The sequence below is a fragment of the Charadrius vociferus genome, unplaced genomic scaffold (assembly GCF_000708025.1).
Source record: "Charadrius vociferus isolate BGI_N301 unplaced genomic scaffold, ASM70802v2 scaffold163, whole genome shotgun sequence".
Lineage (NCBI taxonomy): Eukaryota > Metazoa > Chordata > Aves > Charadriiformes > Charadriidae > Charadrius > Charadrius vociferus.
Window position 1 is genome coordinate 11,844,153 of NW_009648332.1, and position 25,716 is coordinate 11,869,868.

Below are 25,716 nucleotides of genomic sequence, written 5' to 3' on the forward strand. Positions count from 1 at the left end.
TGCACCCCTCACCCATTACAAACACCCCTCACTCTACAGCAGCTAATGGTAATGGGACCTGCTAGTGCTTATTAGGGCGACTGACGACCATACATGCAACCAGGAGGGGAAAAAAAAAAAAAACGCAACCCCAAAAAAACCAAAAAGGGTGGAGTCTTTAAGGAAAAGGAGCAAATTACAACACTATGGAGGGAATATAAAGTCCTATAATTGATCATCTTTTAAAATGTATGAGGCAATCCAGCTTGCTAGAGGACTTTAACCAGTGCCTGCTGTGGTGGTTTAGAAACCTCTGCATGCCACAGGGTCAAGTTTGCTATCACAGGTTTTCAAACAAGTTCCTAGTTTCACAGTGCTCTAGATGGAAGCATATTTTTAAGTTTTCTAGAAACACAGTGCCTATAAAAAGGACAGGAAACGAAAATTGTGTAGTTGGATGATAATGGTCCCACAGCGTACAAGAACCACTGGACTCTGCTAATAAGAAACACAATGCAACTGTGTAGTAAGACTACTAATGAATGAGATTAATTTAATTTCTATCTTGTGAACACAGGTGCAACCACCTGCTTTCAAATGAGACTATGTTGGTTTCATTTTGATATGGACTGGGTCTCAACTGTACATTAACTATAAGAACAATTACTTGGTCTCACACTACACCCTCTGAATTCTACAATAATCTTTCCATTGATTTGAGCAGCAGTCAGATCAAATCCTTTACATTTATGCATTATGCATGTGTATTTATTGTATAACCACATTTAAATTATGACAATACAGCTGTAAAAATTAAGAGGTTATTATTCAGAGAGAGAGCAAGCTTTATCAGGAGCCTAGTGATTTTTTTTTTAAAAAAGTCTAACAGCAATAAACAATCACTAATTTTCATCAACACAGTTGTTCAAATAAATGCCAGAGCAAGCATAGCAAAACTTTGGTAGCTTTTATATGCACTTCTATTACTGCGAAAGAAAACAGCAATACAGCTTTGACAAATGAAATATTCTGTGAGTTTTTATAGCCCTGGTAGAACAAGAGTTGATACTTTCTGGCTTTCAAATGACCACGAAATGTATGAAAAAGCAAAAAAGCATAAATTCTCATCTATCCACTTAATAATACATTCACAGTCTTAAACAGTGTTCCTCCTTCCTGGATTTTTCCAAGTCTATCCTATTTATCTGATTGGATTTCTGTCCCGTCTTTCAACATATTACAGCTAATTAGTACCCCCTGATGAGAAACAGTCCACCAATGAAAAAAGCAGTTGGATAAGATCTACATTAACAAATGTAGTTCATTTAATATCATTTGTACTGCTGCATTATTAATAATACATAATTACCCTGTGCAGGCTGCAAGGGGGAAGAATAAAATCATTCATTAATTTCTTGGCCTTTACAAAAGGAGTAGTAAATTTGCCAGGGAAAAAAAAAAAAAGAAAGAAAGTATTGGACTTACAGACCAAATTCATCAGTTTTGCATTTCCCACTAAAATATTAACTTTGTTGCATGGAAAGTACTGCTATATATAAATGAGATCCTTACACTAACCCAAGATGTGGTACGCCATACCGCCGCTGGAACCCTAAGTTGTTATTCTGAAAGCACTGAACAAAGCAGCATGAGAGCTGACTATCTGAAAGTTGAGATTTCCAGATGGCTACCGAGGGATGTTTTCAATGCATACAAATTCCAGGCCAAAAAACCATACAGAATTTCCCATGACCTACACTGCGCTATATTTGTTGTACAATTTATTACTTATCTAATAATCTATATAGCATTTTTTCATTTACTTGTATAAATCACTCCGGACTTTGCATACTACTGGAAGCAAATACAGACCTACTTTATTTCGGTCCTCCCTCTTTAGTTCAAATCAGCACAATAACATTTTACTCCAGTAGCAGCGCGGTGTAAGAGCCTGCTGAATTGCAAGCTAAAAGGACCTTTAAGAATACAGGATAAATTCGTCCAAACGTGAGTGGAAATCTGATGTTCTCACTCCAGTAATAGTCTCAGTTTTGCGATGCATGTTTTGCCTGAAGAACCGATTTTTTTTTTTTTTTTGACCCTTGCTGTCACGTTATCAGACATACCAAGCTATTCTGCATAACAACCCTTTCTAGAACTCTCACGTTCTTTAAAAAAAAATAAAGGGGGGGGGGACGGGACGGGACGGTGACACATATGCTAAAATCCAGAACTACGTTTCTGTATTTTTCCTGGAAGCAAGAGTCTGGTTGTCTACTAATGCTGTGAGTAATACACATGCCTGCGTTTATTACAGGAGGAAGGTTGGAAGGTTCACGTCTCCAAAGCACTTTCCCTCTGACCCGGAGTGGGAGGCACAAGGCAGGGACACACAAAGCATATGGCTCTCTTTTTTCAAGAAGATTTGGGATCATAATCTGACCTGCTCTCAGAAATGCTTAGCTCAGCTGAGACAGCACCTCAGCAATTTTGGGGAGTATTCCTAGTACTTTCTTCATACTTCCTACAGTAGATTGTGATTTAAAGACACAATTCAGCTGTGTCAAAGTAATCTTCTGTAGGATACCATGGTTTGTATTTAGAAAGGGCTACAAGACTGAATGTTCTGCTAGAGTTGCTAGGTGGGAAGGGCAGTCTCCAGATTTGGGCATAACCAGGACCCACCAGCTCACCTGTGTTCACCTCAGGAACATAAATGAAAATACAAAAAACTACCCATGGATCAAAACACAGTGGTATGCTAGCACTGAAACAACAAGAGCAAGAAGAAGAAAATATGACAAGGAAAAAGTCAATTAACATTTTCCCAGATAAAGGTAACAAGTGAGAGTACCTTGAAATGAAGATGAAGGTATAAAAATGTGAGAAGAGAAAAAGGTTTAAAAAAAAATGAAATAAAAGTTGTGTATCTGAAGTGCAAAAATATTAGCTATAAAACAAAATCACATTTAAAAAAAAATCAAGAAAGAGAATAGTAAAATGAATGCACGAGACAGAAAGCAGAGTATGACAGCTATGACTAAAATCAGAGATTTTCCAGGTACAAGACAGGCTGAATAATGGGTTGAGTTCAGAAGGCAGAGCTAGTCTCATCTTGAGGAGAGGGGGGAAAAAGCTCATTCTATATGAATTGAATTAGTGTACCTGCATGATGGAGTATGTGGGAGAAGGGCCCAGCTCAATTAAAGATGATCAGTGGGAAAAAAACAGAGTGCAGTGAATAGCTGCTTGTCCCACTCAGTTAACCACAGAAAAGAACCGGAGTCAGTGGGTCTGCGCTACTGTAACGGAAGAAATAATTTGGATTCAAGTTGTTAAATGTTAGAGGTTATTCAGTGGAATGCTAAGAAACACACTGCCAAGAAAACGTTACAGTGAAGCTGCTTTTTAAAGGGATGACCTAACAGTGGACACAAGGTCACCTGAAACTGTTTCTATCATTTGGTACAAGCCTGAGGGAAAAAAAAATACTCTAATATTTTATTATAGCAGAAGGAAGCATGAGGGTCATGCCTTACGCTAAGAAGTCAGGACACGGCTCTCCTCAGGTCCCCGGTTGGAAATGAGACAGGCAGAAGAGAGGACCATATAGCAACAGCAAGGAGTCAGGTCCACCCGGACCCAACAAAAGTTACACAGCCAAAATTACAGTGCTTAGAGACAAACTTAAAGTCAACAGCCTTCTGTCTGACAGTGCTGAGGAGGGAAAATTAACCCACCTTCTGGAGATACCACAGACCCTTGAGATGCTTGCATCCTTTTCAAGACTCCTCCATTACCCCTCCAAAAAAAAAAACCAAAACCAAAAAGCCCCCAAAGGCTCTCACTTACCTAACAGAGAGATGTCCAACAACAAAATTGTGCAAGAAACCAAAAAATCCTTTTAAAAGATATAAAGATATATTTCCAAAAGATGAAATGCAGCGAAGCAGAATAATAGAGACTAACTCAAAGTTTGGAGCATAAAATGCATTCCAGAAAAATCTGAAGTGTTTGAAAACAAATATTTTATCAGTTCATTTCTGAAGCTACTTATTTTAATAATAAATTTCTAAAAAGTGTGAGCGATCCTAAAGGTTTCAAGTGTCCATTAAGTGTTTTAAAGAAAATAATCTTAACTAACATATGATCAGACAGAACTTCTAGGATTGTTCAGATTACTGTGGGTTTTGTAACGGTCATTCATTTTTTTTCCTAAGAATTAAAATATTAAGACATGTTCCTCATCTATTTTTCACACAAAACTACACAGTGATGTGTGCGTCTATAGCTCCGCTTTAAATTAATGAAACCATATGGTCTTAAATCTCCAAATTAAGAATACTCTACATACAAAGCCTATGAATTCTGAACTACGTGAAGGCCATTATCTGATCAATATAACAAATTAAAAAGTTATCTTTTACTAAATAATCTAGGACACAGCGGCACATGTTTCATCCTTAATTTTGAGAAGTCACAGTATCATTATTCCCAAGTATTTTCTCAACATGTATTGAACTGAATATACTCTATATAAGTTCAATATAAGTAGTATCTATTTAAATATACAAAACCAATATACTTCTATATAAACAATGCAATTCTAAGGGATCAGAACAGACTTCTAATCCATTTTAAGTCATACAATACAACTGAATTCAAGGTTAACAGCAACTTTATCCTAAGTAGTGTTCACTGCCAGCAAGTCCTAGTTTCGCTGTATTTACTACAGCATGCCACACTGAAGATACATCACAATATAAAAGAGATGGTAACAAATAGAAAAAGCTAGAAAACAAGACAACTAACATAAAATGAAGGAAAACCAACACACAACAATAAACATTAACTTGACAATCAGTCTGAATCCCCTCAATATAAATGTCCCATAACTAATCCATCAGGATTCACTGATTTAAGTACAAGCTGTGAGAAGAGGGGCCAGACAGTACCATCACCAATGTAAGCTGCTCACTCACAACAAGCAGAGCTTCCAGGCAGCAGAGGCTCTTTTTCCTTACTGGGAGAATAAAAGATCTCTAACACTGCTGGGGATTCCTCCCCACTGTCTTCCAAAGGTTGGAGACCTTCATTCTGCTCAACCCAGTTGCTGTAAACGATGATCAGGAATTCTTAGAGAGAGGAAACTCACAGGATAAATTTAGAGAAGCTGAATGTAACTTATTTTTATCTACTTGATTAAATGTTCCAGAAGAATATTCAAAGGATAAAACTTTGAAATTATTATCTACTCCCTAATGATCAGAGATGCTTTGTAAGTAATTCAGAGGAAGGAAAAAAAAAAAAGAAAAAAAAAAAAGCTTACCACAATCCAGGAGTTTTCTCCACCTCCCTTAATCAAGAAAAGATGGAAAGAGAAGGCCAGAAGTCATTCAGCAGTTTGTCATTCTCGCACCTTCTCCTCATACTAGTCTGTGCAGAATGGTTTGGGGTTTGTTTTTTGGTGGGTTTTTTTTAAGATTTTACAATGTTTAGGTTCAGACAGGTTGTGTGAAACTGAGCATCAGAGATCACATAGCAGCTTATGATTCAAAAGCTCTTGAAAAATTGGGTATGTCTATTTGTGCAAATGATATACTAGCATTCAGACCTTGACAAAGGCAGCTGTAATAAAGAAATATTAAACATAAGCTCCATTACCTGAGCAGCATCTCTTTTCCACACTTCTTTAGGTACGGCTGAGCATTGTACTGCATCCCACCCCACTGCTCAGCCTTTGCTTCTATGTCAAAAGACACAGAGACACCTCAGTCATTGCTAGCACATCTATATTGATCGCAGTTTTGGCAATCTATGCTGACCTCTCAGTAGTGACTCCTCTACAGTCCTGTGTGCCAATGACCTACTCTCTCCTCTAAGATGCATAATTTGTTTCCTTCATTACAAGTGTTGTTAGCAATATGCACCAGCAGTATCACAGTGGTGAAGACACTGCAGGGAGTAATGCAGCCAAACGTCCTACAGGGATGTTTATAGTATGGATTTGCTGATGCCACAGACATGGTCTCTGAGCTATCATCTATAAGCCTCTTTAACAAGTTTCTTCATTCTCCTTTCACTGAGATACTAATTCCTGTGTTTTTTGACTGAAAATGCTTTACACCTGAGTTTTTGTTTTTCTAAAACCAGAAGGAAGAAAAGGAATGCAAAGTCTAAAATTGCAATAATGAAATTAAGTCCCCTAACACATACTCCAAAGTATTCACACCATGAAGTCGAAGCTTTTGTACATTTGGTCATGTTTTTTAATTTGTGCGCTAGCCAACTGGGATAACAGTATTTTAATGCCCTTGAAGTGAAAACATATCTTTTACTCAAGATTCTTTAAAGCTGTCACATATCTGAAACATAAATGAGACTCGGTCGATCCGTTTTCCCTTCCTCCCACCAAATGCAGGCACGGTGCTTTGTGCTCCATCTGCCTCCAGCAGCTCTGTGCTCCTCCCCTCCTGGCTCATCCATACCTGTGAACAGCGAGCTTCCTACCAGCTACAGCTTCAGACCAGGGCCTTATAATTCTATCCTATTAAAATACAATACCATTTCAACAGACAAACTATTACATGGAAATATTTAAAATGTAGGAATTTTTTTTTTATAGATAAGGAGGCCAAAAAAATCACTAAAGTTTGCACATAATGAAAATATTTCAACAAGTGAAGCATAACAATGCAATATTAAGTCTAATATTGGTGACATTTCACAGATCTTGTTAGAAATTAGGGAGCAGGCTTTATTTGAACTTTGTTGCCCTTATATTTGATTTCTTTTTTAGAATTAATTTATTTCCTTGTAGTTCTCATTATGTTTTTATTGCATTCATGGAATAGTGGAGCATTTCTCTAACTAATTTAACACCTGTAAATTCCCATGGCTGCTAATGAAAGACTGTGTAGACTACCAGATAAATTTCTAATTCATATTTCAAAGGTTGTGAGTTCAAATCCTATTAAGGTTGTATTTATTAATGTTTCTATTAACTCTTTTCCATCTCTGAAGTTATAGATTGAATTAATACTTTCAGCTATTCTAAAGAAAGAATATACATCTGCTCCAAAATGTCACACAAAGAGGGGACAAGGAAGGAGAAGGAAACAAACTTAGTAAGAGGACTGTTCAGATGAAATATCTCGCTTTTCAAAGGCGTGATGCCATTCTCGCAATCAAAGGCCAAAACCAATGAACTACACAACTGGAATCCTTTAAGTAGAAATAAATTCTGATGTATACGAAACAGTGAAAATCCGTAGGTTTTTTTCCCCTATAGTGCAACTGCATTGACTAAAGCTTTGGCTTCCATTCTTTTCTAACACACTTCTCATTACAATATTTATCATTTAACCTCCCGGTGCCTCAGTTTATTCATCTGTAAAATGGATGACATCCTTATTGACCTCCTAGTTTGACAATCCTTAATCCTTCGCACATCTATAGCTATTTCTATTAGAATTTTAAAGCTAATAAATTAAATGCAACTCCAATGGGATTTTGTCAGATTTAATTCATTAGTTATGAGATTCTTAATGGAACGGCTATAGATGTTCAAAGGACTAATTATAGCTAAAAAACAAGGACTTAGAAAACTATTTAGCTATATCAAAAAGAATATATCTCTGGAAATAACCCTACCCCATAAGACCGAGAGCCAAGCAACCTCTAATATTGCCCTTGACTGACATAACTTTAAATGGAGCAGCATTCTGGAACAATGCTCTAATTTATGCTGATACAGTATCTACATCTGCTATCAGAAATAATTATGCAAAAGGTTTAAGGATTTTTTTAATATATTGTTTTGCATATTAGATAACATCTGAGAAGCTGTATTTCGCACAGCCATTAAAGAAAATAATTTTGGGGGTGTACAAATACACAATACTTGATTAGCAAGCAGGACACGAGATTCCCTTCTCAGTTCTTGAATGGTAATTACTTTTTTCAAAACCACATAATTTTCTGAGTAAGATCATGTTTTCCACCTGTATTTGCAATTTACAATTATTCACTGTAATCTCACATTGACCTCCAAGTCATAAGGCTAAAAATGTGGTTTGTTATTTTCATTCATTTCTTTAGTTTATTTTGCTTCTCAATCACTTCTTAATGAGCTTACAGCATATATTTACAATTAATGCACAACAACGTTCTCTTGACATTTAAAAGAATCCATTTGGACCCACAAGTCTATACCTATAATTTACCTGGGTTCAAAAAATCCCACCAAAAAAATCCACAAACAACACTTACAGGAATTTCTGAGCCAATCTGAATCATTAATTTAATCTGTTTGAGAAAAAGTGATCACATAAGTATCAGAAACACCTTTATTTATCTGATAATTTAAAATGCAGCTTGTTCTCTCATTTGGCTTTCTCCTTAAATCCATGTAAAACTGCTCAGATGCATTAGGCTCTGGTTCAGAGATAAGAATACCTATTTTCTCACATATACTACAATAGCACATCACCAAAAATCCCAAGGCATATGGTCTCTGGTGGAAATGCTTGTGAGCAGTACACCATAACTGACAGTACCCATACGTCCTGATTCACAGGAGCCACCATACAAGGGCAGAAACTTTTTGACCAGCTTCTTGCATTAATTTAAGCCCTGCTTTACACTGTGCCTCACGTTTGGGCCACGTTTATACCTTTAGCCCAATGACAGCTGCTGACTGTAGTTTCCCTGCCAGAATTTGCTTTCAAAAAGACTGACAAGTTCCTCTTTGTTCATTTTCGGGGGGGGGAAGAAAAAAAAAATATATATATGAGGGTCATGCTCTTGGTATTTTCAGAGCTCTAAAAACTCTAGAGACATAAAGGAGACAGAGCTGACTTCTTGCCGTTGATCACAAACTCCATCGCAAGGAGAAAGAAGATTGAGGCCTTGATGCAGACTGTCAGGATTTATACCGAGGAGGGCCGTCTTCAAAAGCAGGCTGTGGATAAATAAAAAGCCAGATGCTGGGCTCTTCAGACAGAGTGTTAGAATCAAGGTGCATGGGCTGAGGAGCCCCATCAATAGTATTTCTGCACCAACAGCCTGCCAAGAAAACTAGGGAGGCTCTGAAAAATGAGTGAATGGGGAATGGGAGAAAGAGTTTGTTTATCCATATGGTAACAACATTCACATGTCTCCTAGTAGCACGCAAGATGTAGTAATGTACTTGAGAGGAAATAATTTTAAAATATATTGTCTCCAAATTCTTGTGATTCATGCTAGCTTATAAAATCCTTAGGGCCAAATACCGCAGTCCCTCCTCAGCCCTCATTCAAGGAAAATCTGTTCAAAATCAATAGGAGTTTGCTTATATAAGGAAAAAGTGAAAACTAAGAATAAAATAGGGCTATGATTCATGGGATGCATGAAAATTATTTTGGTTGTTCACACATGCAGACTATAAATCATCATAAAAAGATGCTGTCCAACTGATGACTTAGTTTTCAAAATCCATACGCATTTGTTAATGGAACTGAACACAAACTTCCAAACACATGCAAAACCGAAGTGTATCACCTGGCTGACGGTTTACACAGCAACACATCTGCATGTCCTGGTCCGTTCTGGTAAGTGTTCGGAAACCATTAGCCCCCTACATTACACAAGCTTTCTTGTTCACGCAATTATGTACAAGTATTTTGAGAAAAGACTACATGTGATTAGGATGGGAAACATTCTAATTTTCTTATGGTGCCTCTGCATAAAAATAACATTCCTATCCGTTTTTTTTATTTTACCTTCTAATAACACAATCTGGGGTTTATTTTGGAAGATTTGAGTGCTTCAGAATAATTCATCTCTCACAAAAAAACATTACCATGACAAATATTTAGCTATTATGTGGGTCGTGTTTAATTCATTTTACTAAGTAAAAATGTTATTAGTACAGACGCTTATGAAAATAAGTAGGATTGTTTTATTATTTGTAAATAATTTGTAGTGAAATTTCCCAAACAAATATGAAAAGGACAAAGACATTTCACAAGAGTTGTAAATCAAACAACAAATTATTATTCATATACTTTTCTTACTTTTTCTTTTTTCTTTTTTCTTTTTTTAAAGGAAACAGAAAACTCTGCTCAGCATCAAAGACATTGATACAGCTTTTAGGGTTTTCTGCATTTAATCATCTTTGTGGAGAAAAGCAAACCAGTGGTCCTCTGGATTTCAGCCAGTTCTACAACATTAAATTTTTCACTTCCTTAATTCATTTTAATTTATTATTCTCACTGTTACCAGGTTCTTGTTTTAGACAATGAAATGCAGGTAATATAATACAATAAACCAAAACTGCACAAATTTTAGTAGTGTCTGTACTACTGCTTTTCCTCTTCAGTTATTCCCTTTTATTTTTTGTATTCATTCTCTACTCTTCCCCTTCATCACCACTTTCTGCTCAGACACATCATTGCAAATGCCACCCCGCCCAACCACTTTCATACTTTTAATTCCCTTATGCTCTCAGTTTCTCCTACCAGCAGGTCTTTTTTCCAAACTGTTTCATGATACTTAAGGCTCTCCTTCCCCCTCTCTTCTACCATCTTGTCTCTTTTCTGCCTTTTTGTTCCTAAGTCTTTACATCTCCATTACTCACTAGCATTCAACATGGCACATTCAGGAATTTACCATTTTTTCCCTCCTTATCTTTCTTTCACAATACCTATTCCCTCTCTTGCACCCTGATCCCTCCCCTGCTGCAAAATTTCCCCATGAAGTGAATTTTTCTCACCCTCTGTCTTCAAGATGTTTTCTGAAGAGAAAGCAAGATTTCTCATCAGCTTCTTTACTGACACATTAGTGCATCTCTCCCTCTTACTATGCAATAGAACAGCCTGTGTGGGTCTATATTCTAGCAGATTGCAAGGATGGTGAGTGTTAAAATGCATATATGTGTGTATGTGCACACTGGTATGTGTGGGAGTGCATATAGATGCCAATTGCCAGCTACGCTCCTAGACTCTTGTGCATGACTACAACATGCACCAGAACTTTATCGTTATTAAATTCTACTTCCAAATCATACTGTAAAAATATTTTGCCTTAAGCAAATTAAAGCAGATACAGAAGCTTAGTATGAAATAGCAAATGTCTCCACCTGATATTTTTGAATCTGTTAGAGAGTCTGAACACAAACTAGAACATGAGGCCAGTACAAGTGACAGGATGATTTTTTTTAAATGTGAAAAAAAAAACCCCACCAAAAAAACTGCTGAGTCTCACAATACGATATTCAAAGGAACAAGGGAGCCTGCTACTGGACTGCAGAGGTTAGAGAAGTAGTTTCCTGTCGACACAGTGCAGCTACGAGCACAGGGGACAGGAATTCATGGGAACAATGCAGAGTCTGGGTAAGAACAGAGGAGAAAGGAACAAGACTATCCAGCTGAGGCAAGGACAAGCTCACAAACATTGAAACCTTCTCCTGAACCTGAGTGAATCTCTAAACTTGGGAGGCTCCATGGGTCTGATAATGGCACGTGTTCTCTTTAGATGAACAAAATGTATTTTAAATATTTAATTCTTTCCTGGAACCAGAAATTGAGATATCATCATTCACATACAACTTAATTTGACAGTTCTTAATGCAATCCCATGAAAAAAAGTTTGTTCCATGAAATAAACTGTAATAAGACAGGAATCTCTCATGTCATTGTCTAGATTCATGAAGTTCATATAGAAATTTCAAACAACAATCAAGCAATATAAAATCTTTTACCAAATGAAAACTACTGATATATCTGCTTTTCAGAAGGCTATGTTTTCACGCTATTTGTTTGCAGTGAAGCACCATGACTAAGGAGACCATGCCTGCTGAGAACCTCTTGCCTCCAAATTTTGCTGTTGTCTCTTTATTTTTTTTTTTTTTTTTTTTTTTTTACGCTTGCTGCTTTTCACTACAGCCCAAAACCTCAGATATCATGCTAATCTTCATCTATCAAGCCGACTGTATTTCATCAGAGTTACTAATAAGAGAGACACTTGAGTGCTACTGCACCTCTTAAAGAAGTACCTGGATGGTTCTCTGTGTGTATAAGAGGTTGCATTTCCCATTCAGTAAAAAGCAAGAGCATGCAGAACATTTTTCAAATGTAATATAAGATGGGCTACTACATCACGTATTAGCCCAGTAATATGTTATTAACCACTAGCTGTAACTGGTGCTGCATTGTCATCCTTTTGCTCCTCAAGAGCTTGGCAAAGTGAGCTCACTTCCCCACGTACTTGATTCAAAAAAAAAAGTAAAATATTCACCTTTTAGAGGCCAAAGGTCTATATTAGGCAAATGGATTAAGAGTGCAAGAATGTTTTACGATTAAGATACACTCAAGTGAACTGACTATAATTTGCACCCAAAATTCGGGAAAAATCATTTAATCTCTCATATGTCTGATTTAGAAACAATTTTCCATTTCTTCTGTCTGCCTGCCTCCCCTTTTTTGAAGAACAAAAAGAAGCAATGACACTCACTGTTGACACTCTTCAAGAAGGGTGTGATAACCAGAATTAAATATAAACACAGGACATTGGCAGAATAATACCAGAGACAGGAATATTTTCACAAATCATCTCACATTCACCTGCTCATCAGTTCTACAAACTCAAACTTCATGCTAGGCTTTCTATATTGAAATAACAGGGCTTTGTTTCAGAAAGAAAAAATATATACATATAAAGGTGAATGCAAACCTCTCTTTCCCAAGATCTATATATATAAATAGTGGTAATGTTTGGTGGTGCTTTTTGTCATTGTTGCAGCTATGCGCTGACTACATTCAATTTAGTCTTCTGTCACCCTACTTCAGTTCCACAGATATATAATTGTTATTACATTTTCATCAATACCTAATTTATTTTGAAAATATAACAGTCTCTGTCCACCGCTAGATAGGAAGTTATTTTTGTTTCTTATCCACCATTGCCGCAATAATGAAATATCTCCAGAATAGTCAGATGTGTTTCTTTTTTAAAGTGACATCATTACACAGTGCCCCATGACAACCAGATATGAAGAAAGAATAACTTTTCAGAAGTAACATTTCTCAATCAACACGAGTTTACAATTTTAATAGTGCCATCAGTCAGATGGACGTAGAACTGATTGTGTATTTCGTAAGGTTCCAGAACTACCATCAGCCAGGAGTTGTGTCACGTCCATACAGGAAAAATACTGGAAATATAAATTATCCTTCTGTCTTCTGTAATGTATTTATACAATGACTCTATTGAGCAGCATATAACGAAGAGACTTCTGCCCAAGAGAACACTAGCATGCTCAGTATGTGGAAAATCAGGCAGAAAAGTGTATTTATGTCATTTTTAGCAATAAGGAGACACCTAACTTTTCACCTGCCAGTTTTGTCAGAGCTGAACAGCAATTGAGGCCACTCAGTTGTGCTTCCTTGTTTCTTCAAGCCATCAGCAACGTGTCACCATTCAAGCAGGTACAGAGGGTGGACACAGTGCAATGAGCACACACAGCAGGAACTGGAATCACTTGGTAATGTCACCACCGTGTCCACTAGAAGTCACAAGGCTAGCTAGCTGGTACATGTAAAAGATGGAAACATCACATCCACTACTCCCACATACTGGGTGAAAGGAATCTTGTCAATTTAATGTATTTATCCACTACGTGCATTTTTTAAGTTACTGCTACCAAGACATAAGTGGTTATGAACACTCTACAAAGTGCAAGACTTGATATAAATGGTGGTTAATGACTAGCACAAGATGAGAGATGTTATTATTTTGATGGAAGTCTTGGCCCTTTCCAGAAGTTTCTCTTGTATACTCTGTGCCTTTGAAAGGGATTACTAGCTTACACACTGTAAACAGTAGGCAGAAAGTGTTGAGTTTTCCAGAGACAGCAATCCAAATCCTGCATTACATGATCAAATTTCTAAATCATTCCTACCTGTCCAAGACTTTGATCCTACTGTGTTGCTCTATGACTGGTCTCTAGGACCATCTGTGTCTCCCCTCCTTGCATGCATTACTTATTTAGGCTACACAGAATAAATTGACAGGACTATATACTGTGACATACAATCATTTCAAAATGAGCAGTAAAAAAAATTCTGGGATCCACAAGTGGAACTAGTACAGCGGAAGAGCTTTGCCTATGAAATGCTACAGGTGGCGAAGATCCATTGTAACTTAAGTGTTTGGCTCATCAGAGGTGTGATAGCTCAATGGTGAATATTCCTTTATTTCATACTTAGAAAGTATTGAAATAAAAAAATATTTTCCCTTGAAACCCATGATTGGATTGCCTGCAGGAAAAAAATAGGGAGTGTATTTAATGCAGTTCTTTGCAGTTACCTGCAGAAAACTAAATGTTGACTTTTTTTTTTTTAATGGAAGCAAAGGAAGTTTTTTCCTTCATCTTGTACTTATCTAACTTATTGCCATTAACCTTGCAGATAATAAGTCTTCCATCTTCTTCTCTAATGATAGAAATGAAACAAACTCATCCCACTTCAGCACTGCTTTGAAACTCTCCCTTCTGATGTGTCATCAAAGCAGTCCTGAACAGGCTGTAAAATGAGAGGGTTAAATCAACTGCAATTCTGCAGTGCTTCCTCCTCCCACCTGTTGAATCCCATGACCTAGAAGTGAAAAAGCCACCTGCATCCCTACCTGCCAGCTCAAACTGCTCCACGTGATTACTGCCACTGTATTCAGGCTGCAACAGTGGGACACAGAATGACAGAAAACAATACTGAGACAATAGCAATACTAAGTGAAACTCAAAGAGAACAACATAATTGGGGGCAAGCTAACTGCTACCTGGACAGCCAGAACTACCTTCCTCAATACACTCCACTGTAACTGAAACACAACAGTTACAGTCCTGACCTGGTAGCATTTCATTTTATTAAAATATCACTGTTCTTAAATTAAGCCAGAAGGAACCCAGATCTATAATTTTTCTTCCACTCAAAAGCCTACTGCTGTTTTGGAAAACATCCCGATCTCCAAGGAAGATTATGAGAAATCCCAATCCATTAATACTCTTCCTTAGGAGTTAATTTCATCTCTACGTAAGTCTATAAAAGGGTTCTCACATGGAGGTCAATAGAGTTGAACTAAAGCTGTGCAAAATGTTCAAAGAGCCACATGAAACTATATAAAACTCACCAGGTCTAAGGTGTGCACTAATAATTTGAACCAGCAGGGCTTTGCTCTAAATTTTATTGAGCCAGAGTACCTTTCATTAAAATCAGAAATGTAATTTTGAGCACTATCTGGGATTGTACACATTTCTGGAGGCTAATTATTTCACTTTTTTTTCCCCCTCGCCTCTCTCCCTTCCAGGTTGAATGCTGTGGCTGTTGCACAAAGCCACCAGTATAAGTTTCATGGTTAGACTTCTGGAAGCCTAATTGGCTCAGCGTGACCAGCATGATGCCAGCTGCAGCTAAGCAGAGAGCCTCTCTGTAGCTGACTTACATAATTCCTATTTCCAAAAAGTAAAAATTCTAAAAGAAACTCTTTTAAACACTAACACATTGTGTTCCTGTCTCCCGCTGCGGCTGACCCAAAGAGAACCGCCGCCTGTCACTGCTCACGGCGAGCAGATCAGTCTTTCGGCTCAGCAGCAGAGGTCCACACTTTGGAGGGAGAGGTCTCAGGTTCACTCCCTCCGACAAAGCAATTATGTTGTTACAAACCTCTACTAGTTTCCACACAAAGTTTCCTCACCTATTTCTGTAACCAGGGAGAAGGAAGTGAATCAGTGTTAACTCTTTACCTGGCTTTCTTAAAAAACCTAGAATAGGAAATCAAATTTGAAACATAAAGTATTTCTTAGATGACTGTGCTGTCATCCTTTTCCACTACCTCATTCAGGTTTCAAGCCTACAACAAGTCCAATGGCGGAGAGCTGAGAAACGCGTGTTTCCAGCAACTCTTTTGATAATAACTCTACCTAAAAATGTTTAAGTATAACATATGCACTCCACTCTCTTGATTACACGTGCAGTAGGAGCAATTTAACAGCCAAAAACTGTTTACAAGTATGTGAGTTCCAGATTCACACATACTGATGAAAAAAAATTTAGATACACCATTTATTTGGGGGAACTGGGACTTCATCAGTCTTCAACTTAGGTAAGTCTGGTTTTCATAGCACTGGCAATGAGTAGATGTATGAAACAGCAGCAGTAGCAGAAGTAACTCCTTATATATATATTTTTTTTTTTTTAAAAAAAAAAAAAAGGAAAGAGCTCCTTGGGAAGGGAAGAACTTTCACAGAAATACTAACCAGACCAGATAAGGTGCGAAAGTCAGGGGGTGAGCTTGGCATCTATCACTGTAATTTTTATTTAAGTAGTTTTAACTCAAATTGCAAGAGACTTGCTCTATTTAAATGTAAGTTGAACTAAAAATTTTTATAATAATTGAGACTTTTAGACAAAATAGGATCAAGGACCTGGAAATGCTAGTATTGATTTTAGCGATTACAAAATAAGATATCATTGAATTTGATGAGGGCAATCAGAGCAAGAAGATGCAAGACATGAAAGAAATAAGAGAGATTAAAATTTAGTAAGAACTGCATGACCTTAAGAACTCAAGTAGCAAGAGACATGAAATTGGATAATAAATTGTTATTAAGCTAAAAGCTTGAAAAATAGTAATTAAAAATGACCAGAACTAACGGACGACCTATGGAAAAGTTAAAGGAACATGCTGTGCTGCAAAGCTTTGGTGTCATGTTCTTCCAATATTTATGTATCAGTGTAAGGTTTGCTTTAAAAAAAATTAAATAAGGAAATTTGTTGGCAACATCCAAATAACGACCTTTATTGACCATAGCCTAGCAGTAGATATATAGCAGTCTGTCTTGCCTCCTGAATATTTGGAAGTAGCTGACATGAGAATTTACTTTGCTTATTTTAAAGGCAGAACACTAAGCACCTGTTTAAAAGCACAAAACTTCACTAGTAAACAGTTCATGATCCAAAAAAACCCCACCCATATTGGATTGTGGAAATGACCCCGAGATCCCCCAATTAGAAATACAGAATTATGGAGACTAATTAAATTCCCATCTTTGTTAGCATTTGGAAACTACTTTTTCCCCACAGATATCCAAAACATTGAACTATCTTAATTTTTGGTCATTGTCAGGGTTTTGGGGTTTTTTTGTTTTGGTTTTATTGGTTCGGTTTTTTTGGGGGGGAGGTTGTTTTTTGTTTTGTTTTGTTTTTTGTTTTTTGGGTTTTTTTAATGAAGTATCCCTTTAACCTGAGCAACTGCTCACAGCCCTCTTCTGAAACTGGAAATTTTGTTCCTTTGCATATACTAGACTTTCCTGAGATATCATAAAAAGTAATGTTGAGAACTTGACACGAGCAGTGCATGTGCTAATCATCATGTTTCCTTTCCCTTCCCCATTCCGATGCAGATTTTCACTGTAAACCACAGAAAACCAGACTCCATTGTGTCTTCTTTCCTTCTACCCACATTTTCATTTCAAGCCTCAGCTCACAAACATTTTGCAGGGGAAAAAAAAAAATCAAAAAAAAAAAAAAAAAGAAAATCAACTTTTCCCAGTGCTTTTTTTTTCCAGCTGATTGGTACTCCTTGGCACCAATTATAAGTAACTGCTTCACAGCTGAACCAAAGCAGCACAGTCAGCAAAATCACAGCCTCTCCATCCTCAAGCAATCAGAGAGACTCAATGCAAAGGAGCAAAGGTGAGACAGACACCAGCCTAATAGGCCAAGGAGGAATATGCCTCTAGTTCTCCCCAGTCCAGGCAGCCCAGTTGGTCAGAATGTAAATTTCTGGTAAACAATTTCACTGCCCGTCTGATAAAGAACTGCAAACTCAGTAGACAGCACAAAACCGCTGGGACAAGAGGGACTGCAGATCCTGCCACACTAAAGCCAGCGTCAAAAATAAAAGCATGTAATGAACTCACTGCCCAGCTGGAGTGAGACTCCTCTGGTCGCTGGTCAATAGTGACAGGGTAACAGAAAAGAAAGACCATATTCAATGCATCTGCTTAATGACAGAAGACATCAAACAGCTGTCTGTACAAGCAACCTTCTGGGAATTTGCAGTCTGCCTCAATATCATTCTTCACACCTTGATTCCTGGCTCTTGTCCTTGATCCTGCTTCCTACCTGCTCAGCCCTGATACCTCTTACATTTTCTTAATCTTGTCCTCTGTCATCTCTGCATTACAGCTTGTCCCTAGCTGGCCTGCTTGACTAGCTCCAGCGCTGCCTGCTGGCTTCTGCCTCGCTGCTTGGAGTCCTTGGCAGCCTCTCTCAGACCGAAACAATTCCCCCAACTCTGAATTGATGTATTTTTTAATTACTCTGGTCCCTTAATTATGAACCCAGAGGTGAACTGCTACTCTGTCATCAGCCTGGTCTACCTTAGAAGCACAATCATCCTATCCAAGTGATGCAGCATGCAGTTCTTGAGGTCAGATTTTCTTCGTACTCCATTAGAAGTCAGCACCACAGCATAGCAGGTCTCTTCACATCTCTACTGCTTACAAGCTGCAGCAGAGAAGACAGCTTTATTAGGTTTGACTCAGTCTCCTGTATAGCGGTTGGTCCTGCATGGTCAGGTTTAACTAGTAAGTACCACAGAAGGTGAACAAAGAACCATGATAAAGATATGCATAACAGAAAGCAGCTCAGATCACTTTGATACCACCCCCTGCTAACTGTTGACAAGTGCTATGGCTTTAGCAGTAATTTTGGATATGGTTAGGTAACTTTTTGTGCGGATCACTACAGAAATGCCTGTCCTTACCATTAAGTAATCTCCCTGGCTGATCTAGCAAGTGTTAGTGGATGCTGAAGTGGATTACATTAACCTATTTCTCTGTATTCATAATGAAGTGCTATATGGTCTCTCTTAAAAGAGAGTGAAAAATAATAACCAGCACACAAAGACAGTTATAGCATAAGCACAAAATTTGCCTAGGGCAGTAGGCTGGTGCAGGTAGCAAAGTCACAACCTCAAGTGAGAAACCCTCTCCTGCTCCCCAGGGAGCACAGGTGTCCAAGCTGGATCTGTGACAGCAGTAGGGCATAGACTTGTTGGAAAAGTGTTACACCTCTCTGAGGAAGAAACAGTTATCAGCTAGTACCCCTCAGCCATCAGTCCTGACACTGCCCACACAGCTGCTGGGATAAAGGAGAGAAGGAACTGACACAGCAGGATACAAAGACTATGGCCAGATGTGGGGTGAACACCTACTACTAGGGAAGGATACAGCATACCATACAACATCAAGAGGGTTTGAAACCATTTGTGAAAAAATGACAGTCGAGGCAGAGAACATATTTTGCAAACAAGAATGGGATCTGGGAAATCAATTCACTGTCAGCCAACTCAAACTACCTTACCATCAGCCGGATGAGTTGCCTGTCCTTGAGTGACCAAGGATTGCAAGATCCTCTCTGGCATTAGGGCCAGGCTGCTCTGCAATGCTTCATTACGTAATTACTAATAACTGTTACTTTGTTGGTGCACACACAGGTCATAAGTCCAATAGCTGGTGCGAGTCTTTGTCTCATCCACCTTCTACTTAGACACCAACCTTGCTGCCTTTCCTTGTTCACTCTGCTAAACACAGTGCTAGCTGTGAACTACAACAAACCGTAGAATTCCCCCCTCTCCCCAAAAAAGAACCCCCTTGTCATTTCCCTGTTTTACTCTAGCAGACATGATCACCACCTGCACTACTCCCCCAATTTGCATGTATACAATTTTCTTACAATCCCACCCCAAAGTTAAGAGAGAAACTTACATAAAGCCTCCCATAGACTTATGCCCACTGATCAGCTCCATGAACAGCAGTAGTTCAGGGATGATGATCCAAAAAGGCTGTCGCAAACATGTCATCGTTCACTTTGGAACAGCAGGGAAAAGGGGGGTTGAAGCGCTTGTCCTACATCATGCAGCTGGTAGAGACTGACAGTACTCTGGGAATCAACACGTCCTTGGGAGGGTCATCATTTGCAGAGGACACTACTGCATCCTCTCTAAAGTAGCTGTATTAAATTATTGTCATGCTTTCTTGTTTTACAATTCATCATTAGAATTGCATTCAGGATTATTTTTAAACATTCATATCATTTGACAGTGAAAATTCCCATTAATGCAGAAGTCATAAGCAGTACTTTAAGTGATACTCTCTTCCAGGGGTCCCTCATTTCTCACAAACATGCAAAACTACATAACAACCAAACTAACAAACAGTATTTCATCACTTTTTTTTCACTTTCAATAATTCATAGCCCTAATATTTACTCTATTACCTGTGCAACATAAATATTAATGACACGCCACTACAAACTTTGGAGTACTTTCTGTCTAAATCAACAACAAGGAACTCTTGCCCTTGGCCTAAAGACAAACAATTGTCACTGTGATTAATAACAAAAGTGACTAAATCTTGTAACTACAATCAAGAAACATATTATTCTAGAGAAATATTTCACTGGTTGCATTTCACAAAGGCTTGACATGTTTTTTAAAACACATGTTGGAAAACCCACACAGAAATTACTGTATCACATGGAAGTATTTGCACGCTTTTTATTGCATTGCAATGTCCTGAAAGATCTATGCCTCGCGTTTAACCGGTTTTCCATTTCACATGTTTAACATTATGGTGCATTAGTAAAAACAAAGGTTACTCCCCACTTTCCCTGATTAATTTCACCTTAGTTTTAGAGGAAAGAAAATTTAAATCTTATTTAAGAGGGAAGAATGGAAAGCACTGTGCCACCAAACTATCCACCTATACACACATAAATTAAACTGGGCTCTTTCCTCCAGTTTTCCCTGAAGTAAAAACACCACTCATCTATGATTTCTTTGGGTTAATTACTCAAAACCTGGAAACTTCTGATGACACAGATCTGCTGACGCATTCAAAAGGTTCTTGCATTTCCCTAATGCTACTACTAATAACGCTTTATCCTAACTTTCTTTAATGCACAAAACTCTATTCAGTGCAGTTCAGCCACTTGATGTACTAAGGTTAGCATTTGCACACTGCCAACACAAAACCAGTTAATGAAAGTAGGAATCTGCAACTCTGCCATTCTCTAAAGAGCCATAAGTATCTGGTGAGAGACAGTCACCTTATACAGTCAAGGACAATCTGGACTTCTGGAGTCTGAACTAATACTTATTCTATTTAATACAGACAGCTTCCCCCACCACCACCCCAATTTTCTCAGCTTACTAAAGGAACAAAATGGGTAGTTATCTTTTTATCCCCTCTCCCTTATAAAGATCTCTGCTGGTTCAGGGAACCCATCTGTAGTTCTCCCTTGATATGTCCATCAGAGTGAGTATAGAGTTGTCATCAAGATCAGCATTTGATAGTTCTTCTAATAATGTCAGTTCATCTCCAGTCCTTTTTTCCACAGGGACTTCCTTTTTTGCCTTATGCAAATTTTGCCTTTCTATTGCCAGAGTGACCGCTTCTCCTCGCTTTAAAAGAGATGTTAGAATAGAAAAGAATATTTCAGTTGGAAGGGACCTACAAAGATCATCTAGTCCAACTGCATGACCAACTCAGGGCTGACCAAAAGTTAAAGCATGTTGTTAAGGGCATTGTCAAAATGCCTCTTAATCACTGAAAGGCTTGGGGCATCAACCACCTCCCTAGGAAGCCTGTTCCAGGGTTTGACCACCCTCTTGGTAAAGAAATGCTTCCTAATAATGTCCAGACTAAACCTCTCTTGGTTCTGCTTTGAACCGTTCCCTCATGTCCTATCACTGGATACCAGGAAGAGGAGATCAGTTACTAGGGAGAAGAGATGAGCTTGGAACAAATGAAGAAAAGCATGAAAAAGAGCAAGATGCACAGTAATCAACCATGGAGGAACTACATGACATTTAAGTGTTTGGGTCCCGTTCCTGCTCTCCCTACCCCTCAAATGAAACGGACAGAATAGAGCAGAACACTCCCCCAGTTCAACATTTTCACAGTTCCTGAGTCAGAGGATGCACGATGCATGAAATAATTTCTATAGAAAAGCTGGAGACTCAGTGTTACCTTAATCTTGTCATAAAACAGCAAGGATTTTTCAGCATCTCCTACAAAAGAACACACCAAAAAAAAAAGAGAGGCTTTGACCTAGTCTACCATTCAGTGAATTCCTGAATGGGTAAATAAATGGATCAGATCATTAGGGGAGGAATGTGGACAATTTCTATTGATCCTCCCAAGGCCATTTAATTATTTATAATTTCCTTGATTACATGTGAGAGGGGTCAAATCACTTTTGGAACACATAAGGTTTTTATGTCATTTTTCAGCTGGCAAGGTAAATGATTATGGCTTTTTCCCTCTAGCTCCAGATGGGCTATTGTTGTTAATGTCTGTTATGTTAATAGAGTATGCAATATTAAGGAATATAAGATATTTATAACAAGTTTTAACAGAGCTATGACCCAAACAAATCAGATATAAAATTTTAATGAATTGGTCCCTGAGTCTATTAATTTAGTTATAGGGTAGAAAACTAGCAAATATATTTTCTCTCTCTCAGGCACAACAGAAAAACATTAGCCAGGGTCAAACACTGCTGTACACTACTAAAAGAAAAGAGTATGTTGCAAGGTGACATACAGCTTAATTTCAGGAAGATTTCCTAGTAACATCACTAATTATAAACAAAAAGCTGAACTACTTTTTCCACAAAATGTCCCTCATATTATACAATACTGAAAATACACATACATAGAAACCAAGATTGTAAAAACCCAGCAAAGCTCCCTGTGTCATTTACCATCATTTATAGTGGAGTAATAATGTAACCACGGTCAAAACATTTTCAGTTCCTTCTGGGAATCAATGCCTTTTTGCATATGTGCATACATATGCATACAAACACTTATTGGATTACTGATCCCAAGGAATATTTCCTTGGGATACATTCTTCACAAATTCCTACAGGCTAGCTTTAAAAACTGCGTAGAACATATGACGTCTTTTTTTTTCTAGAAAAAAAGCATTCAACTTTTTTAGAATTCTTCTACAGTGGTTTTCTAAAGGTTTCCTGGAAAGAGTTTAAGGAAATTAATAGTGATTAAAAAAATACATTATACAAATCATACCGTAAACTCTAATCTATTTTCTATAGCCTTATTAGACTACTGATAACACTCAGTACCAACCATGAGATTTTTTCCAATAAATCAATGACAACCAATGAAGGGGGTTTGGGGTTTGTTTTTTTTTTAAGAGTTCACTTACTGACTTATAACCAGGAACATGTAATAGTTGCACACAAATTCATTTGCCTAATGGATATCAATCCAACTATGTGACTTGCTCTTACACAAGTCTTTAATCCAGATGTTTCATTTTGCTCCTTTGTGTCCCTCTCCACTTTTATACTCAAATTTCTCATTTCATTTTTACCTGACACAATTACCCTTTGGCATAATCTGTCCTTATTTTTCTATATACCCACTTAATTAATAGCTCTGCCATTGCATTATGACTGTCAGGAATGTTACACTGGAAACTGTTGGAGGTTATTTAATTACACCGTATTAACTATTCATTCCCATCAAAGTTATATTCTTGTATGCTCCCACGCTTACAGAAATAAATATAGGAGATTTAATTCTCTCTTTTCCCTGGCTTTTGATCACATACGTCAGTGCTGCATAACTGAAATTATACCTCCTTGAACCAAACTGATCCTGGTCTCTCCCAGAAATACCAGCTCACCTACTGCAACTGACGTCACCACCATGTGACATGCAGGTCTGAGTGACACATCTGCAACGAACTAGCGCCTCTGACATGGCAACAACTTCAAGAATGGTTCTAGATGGCTGCCAGAGGACAATGTGTCTGGCGTCTACCGCTAAGGCCTCCTGCAGACTCTACACCAGTAAAAGCTTACATAGATAGAACTGTAGCTTAGTCTGCCTCACTGGGTTTTTTTTTTCCCCAGAAACTATGTGCTTCACACAGGCAACACTGGCAGCGTTTCACATCCATACCAATATGGCTCTTGCCTGGTCTTCAGGATATTCTATAGATACACAGCATTATACTTTATACCCTAACATATTTGTTGTCCTTTGTGATTCTTGGCAGTCTCCACGATGGGGATTTTTTATGTTTCAATTGCCATATAAACCATTAAAAGCTCCCATAAACACAAATATTAATGTACTAATAATGCATACTCCTCTAGGCTGCAGAATAACTTACTTTTACTACAGTTCTGCTTTGTACAGAGTGCAATAAAAACAGCATCTTTGCATTTTGCATTCATATTCTCTCAATTACTTTAATACCATTAATTAAGTTCTAAGTTTACAAGTTAAATGTTGTTTACTTTTCTGCCTGCCAACATGCAAATACGATATCAAATCTGAGAGTCAAGCTAAGTCATCTTCTGCTTCATGAACAACAGTCAGCAGAAGTTGAATCTATCGCTGAACTCTTTGTTTTGTGTTATCTGTGGAAATACACACAGCATTTCCCACTTGGGGGACACTATGCTAGAGATTTTCCTGTTTGGAGAAAACCAGAAAAGACAGGGAAAAATTCCTAACAGTTCCTTTTTTAAACTTGGTCAAAAAGGTATTAAATACATAGCACACTTCACAAGATTCAAGACTCGGAAGCCTTGGCTTGTGACTGCTTTCTGTGAAATAATTGCTTATCGATACCTCCATACTCTGTTTTCCGTTTCTCTTCGGGTACTTCCCCTATGCACGAAAAGCACACGAAGAATTGATCCCCAGTGGAATCAAACCAGTTGAAATCTTCTCCTGAAAAGTGCTCAAAAACAATCTCTCACAGTCACACAACATGGAGAATCTATTCTTATTTGTACCTTATAATGACATTTAGGACACTTTTTCCATCATAATATTTGGAAAAATATGAGAATAAGGTTGATTTCCAGAAGAACCATGAGTCAAGCCTGTTGTCTGTATTCACTGCTTCTAACCAATACCTTGGTGGAAGTTTAATTCAGGATACTAGGATCTAGCCAGCTATGAAGAGATGAAAAGGGAGGAAGAGAAACTAAGCAATGTGGAAGGGCTCTGGTTGATATTTTAACAACTGCTACAAGACAAGTAAGAGCCCTTTGCAGAAGCTTATGGCAGCAGCAGCAACATGGAAGCATAACACAATCTAGAGAGAATACCACCTTCTACTTAGCACGCTCCTTTTTCTGTAGTGTACAGGACTAGGGTTAGACCACACCTACCACAGTTGGTTCCACATGAAGACAGACTGGGAAATCAAAAGCCCCTGTTAGAAGACTCACGAGGGATGAGGAGAATATGTTCCTCATGACAAAGCCAGAGCACTTTGGCTCACACTGGGGCTAAAATGATAACATTCCACATTCCATGCTATGCAGACAATTTTAAAGCATCTTCTAAGTTTATTAACAAGTACCTTGGAATTCAAAACACTGCCTGTATTTCACAAACTCAAATATTTGTTATCCCATCACGTAGGTTACATTTTTCACCACTCTGAAGCAAGACACGTAGCAAGGAAACCAAAACCAGTTTGGTTTTGTTGTTTCATCATTCACAACAACTATTAGCATTAAATATCTCATTAAAAATTTTTATAGCGTGATAAAGTAGCAGAAAGGGAAGACATCTGGATGACAATTTAGTTTATCAACTGCCTTCTAACTATTGATCTCAGGGCCTTTGAAATCTACTATA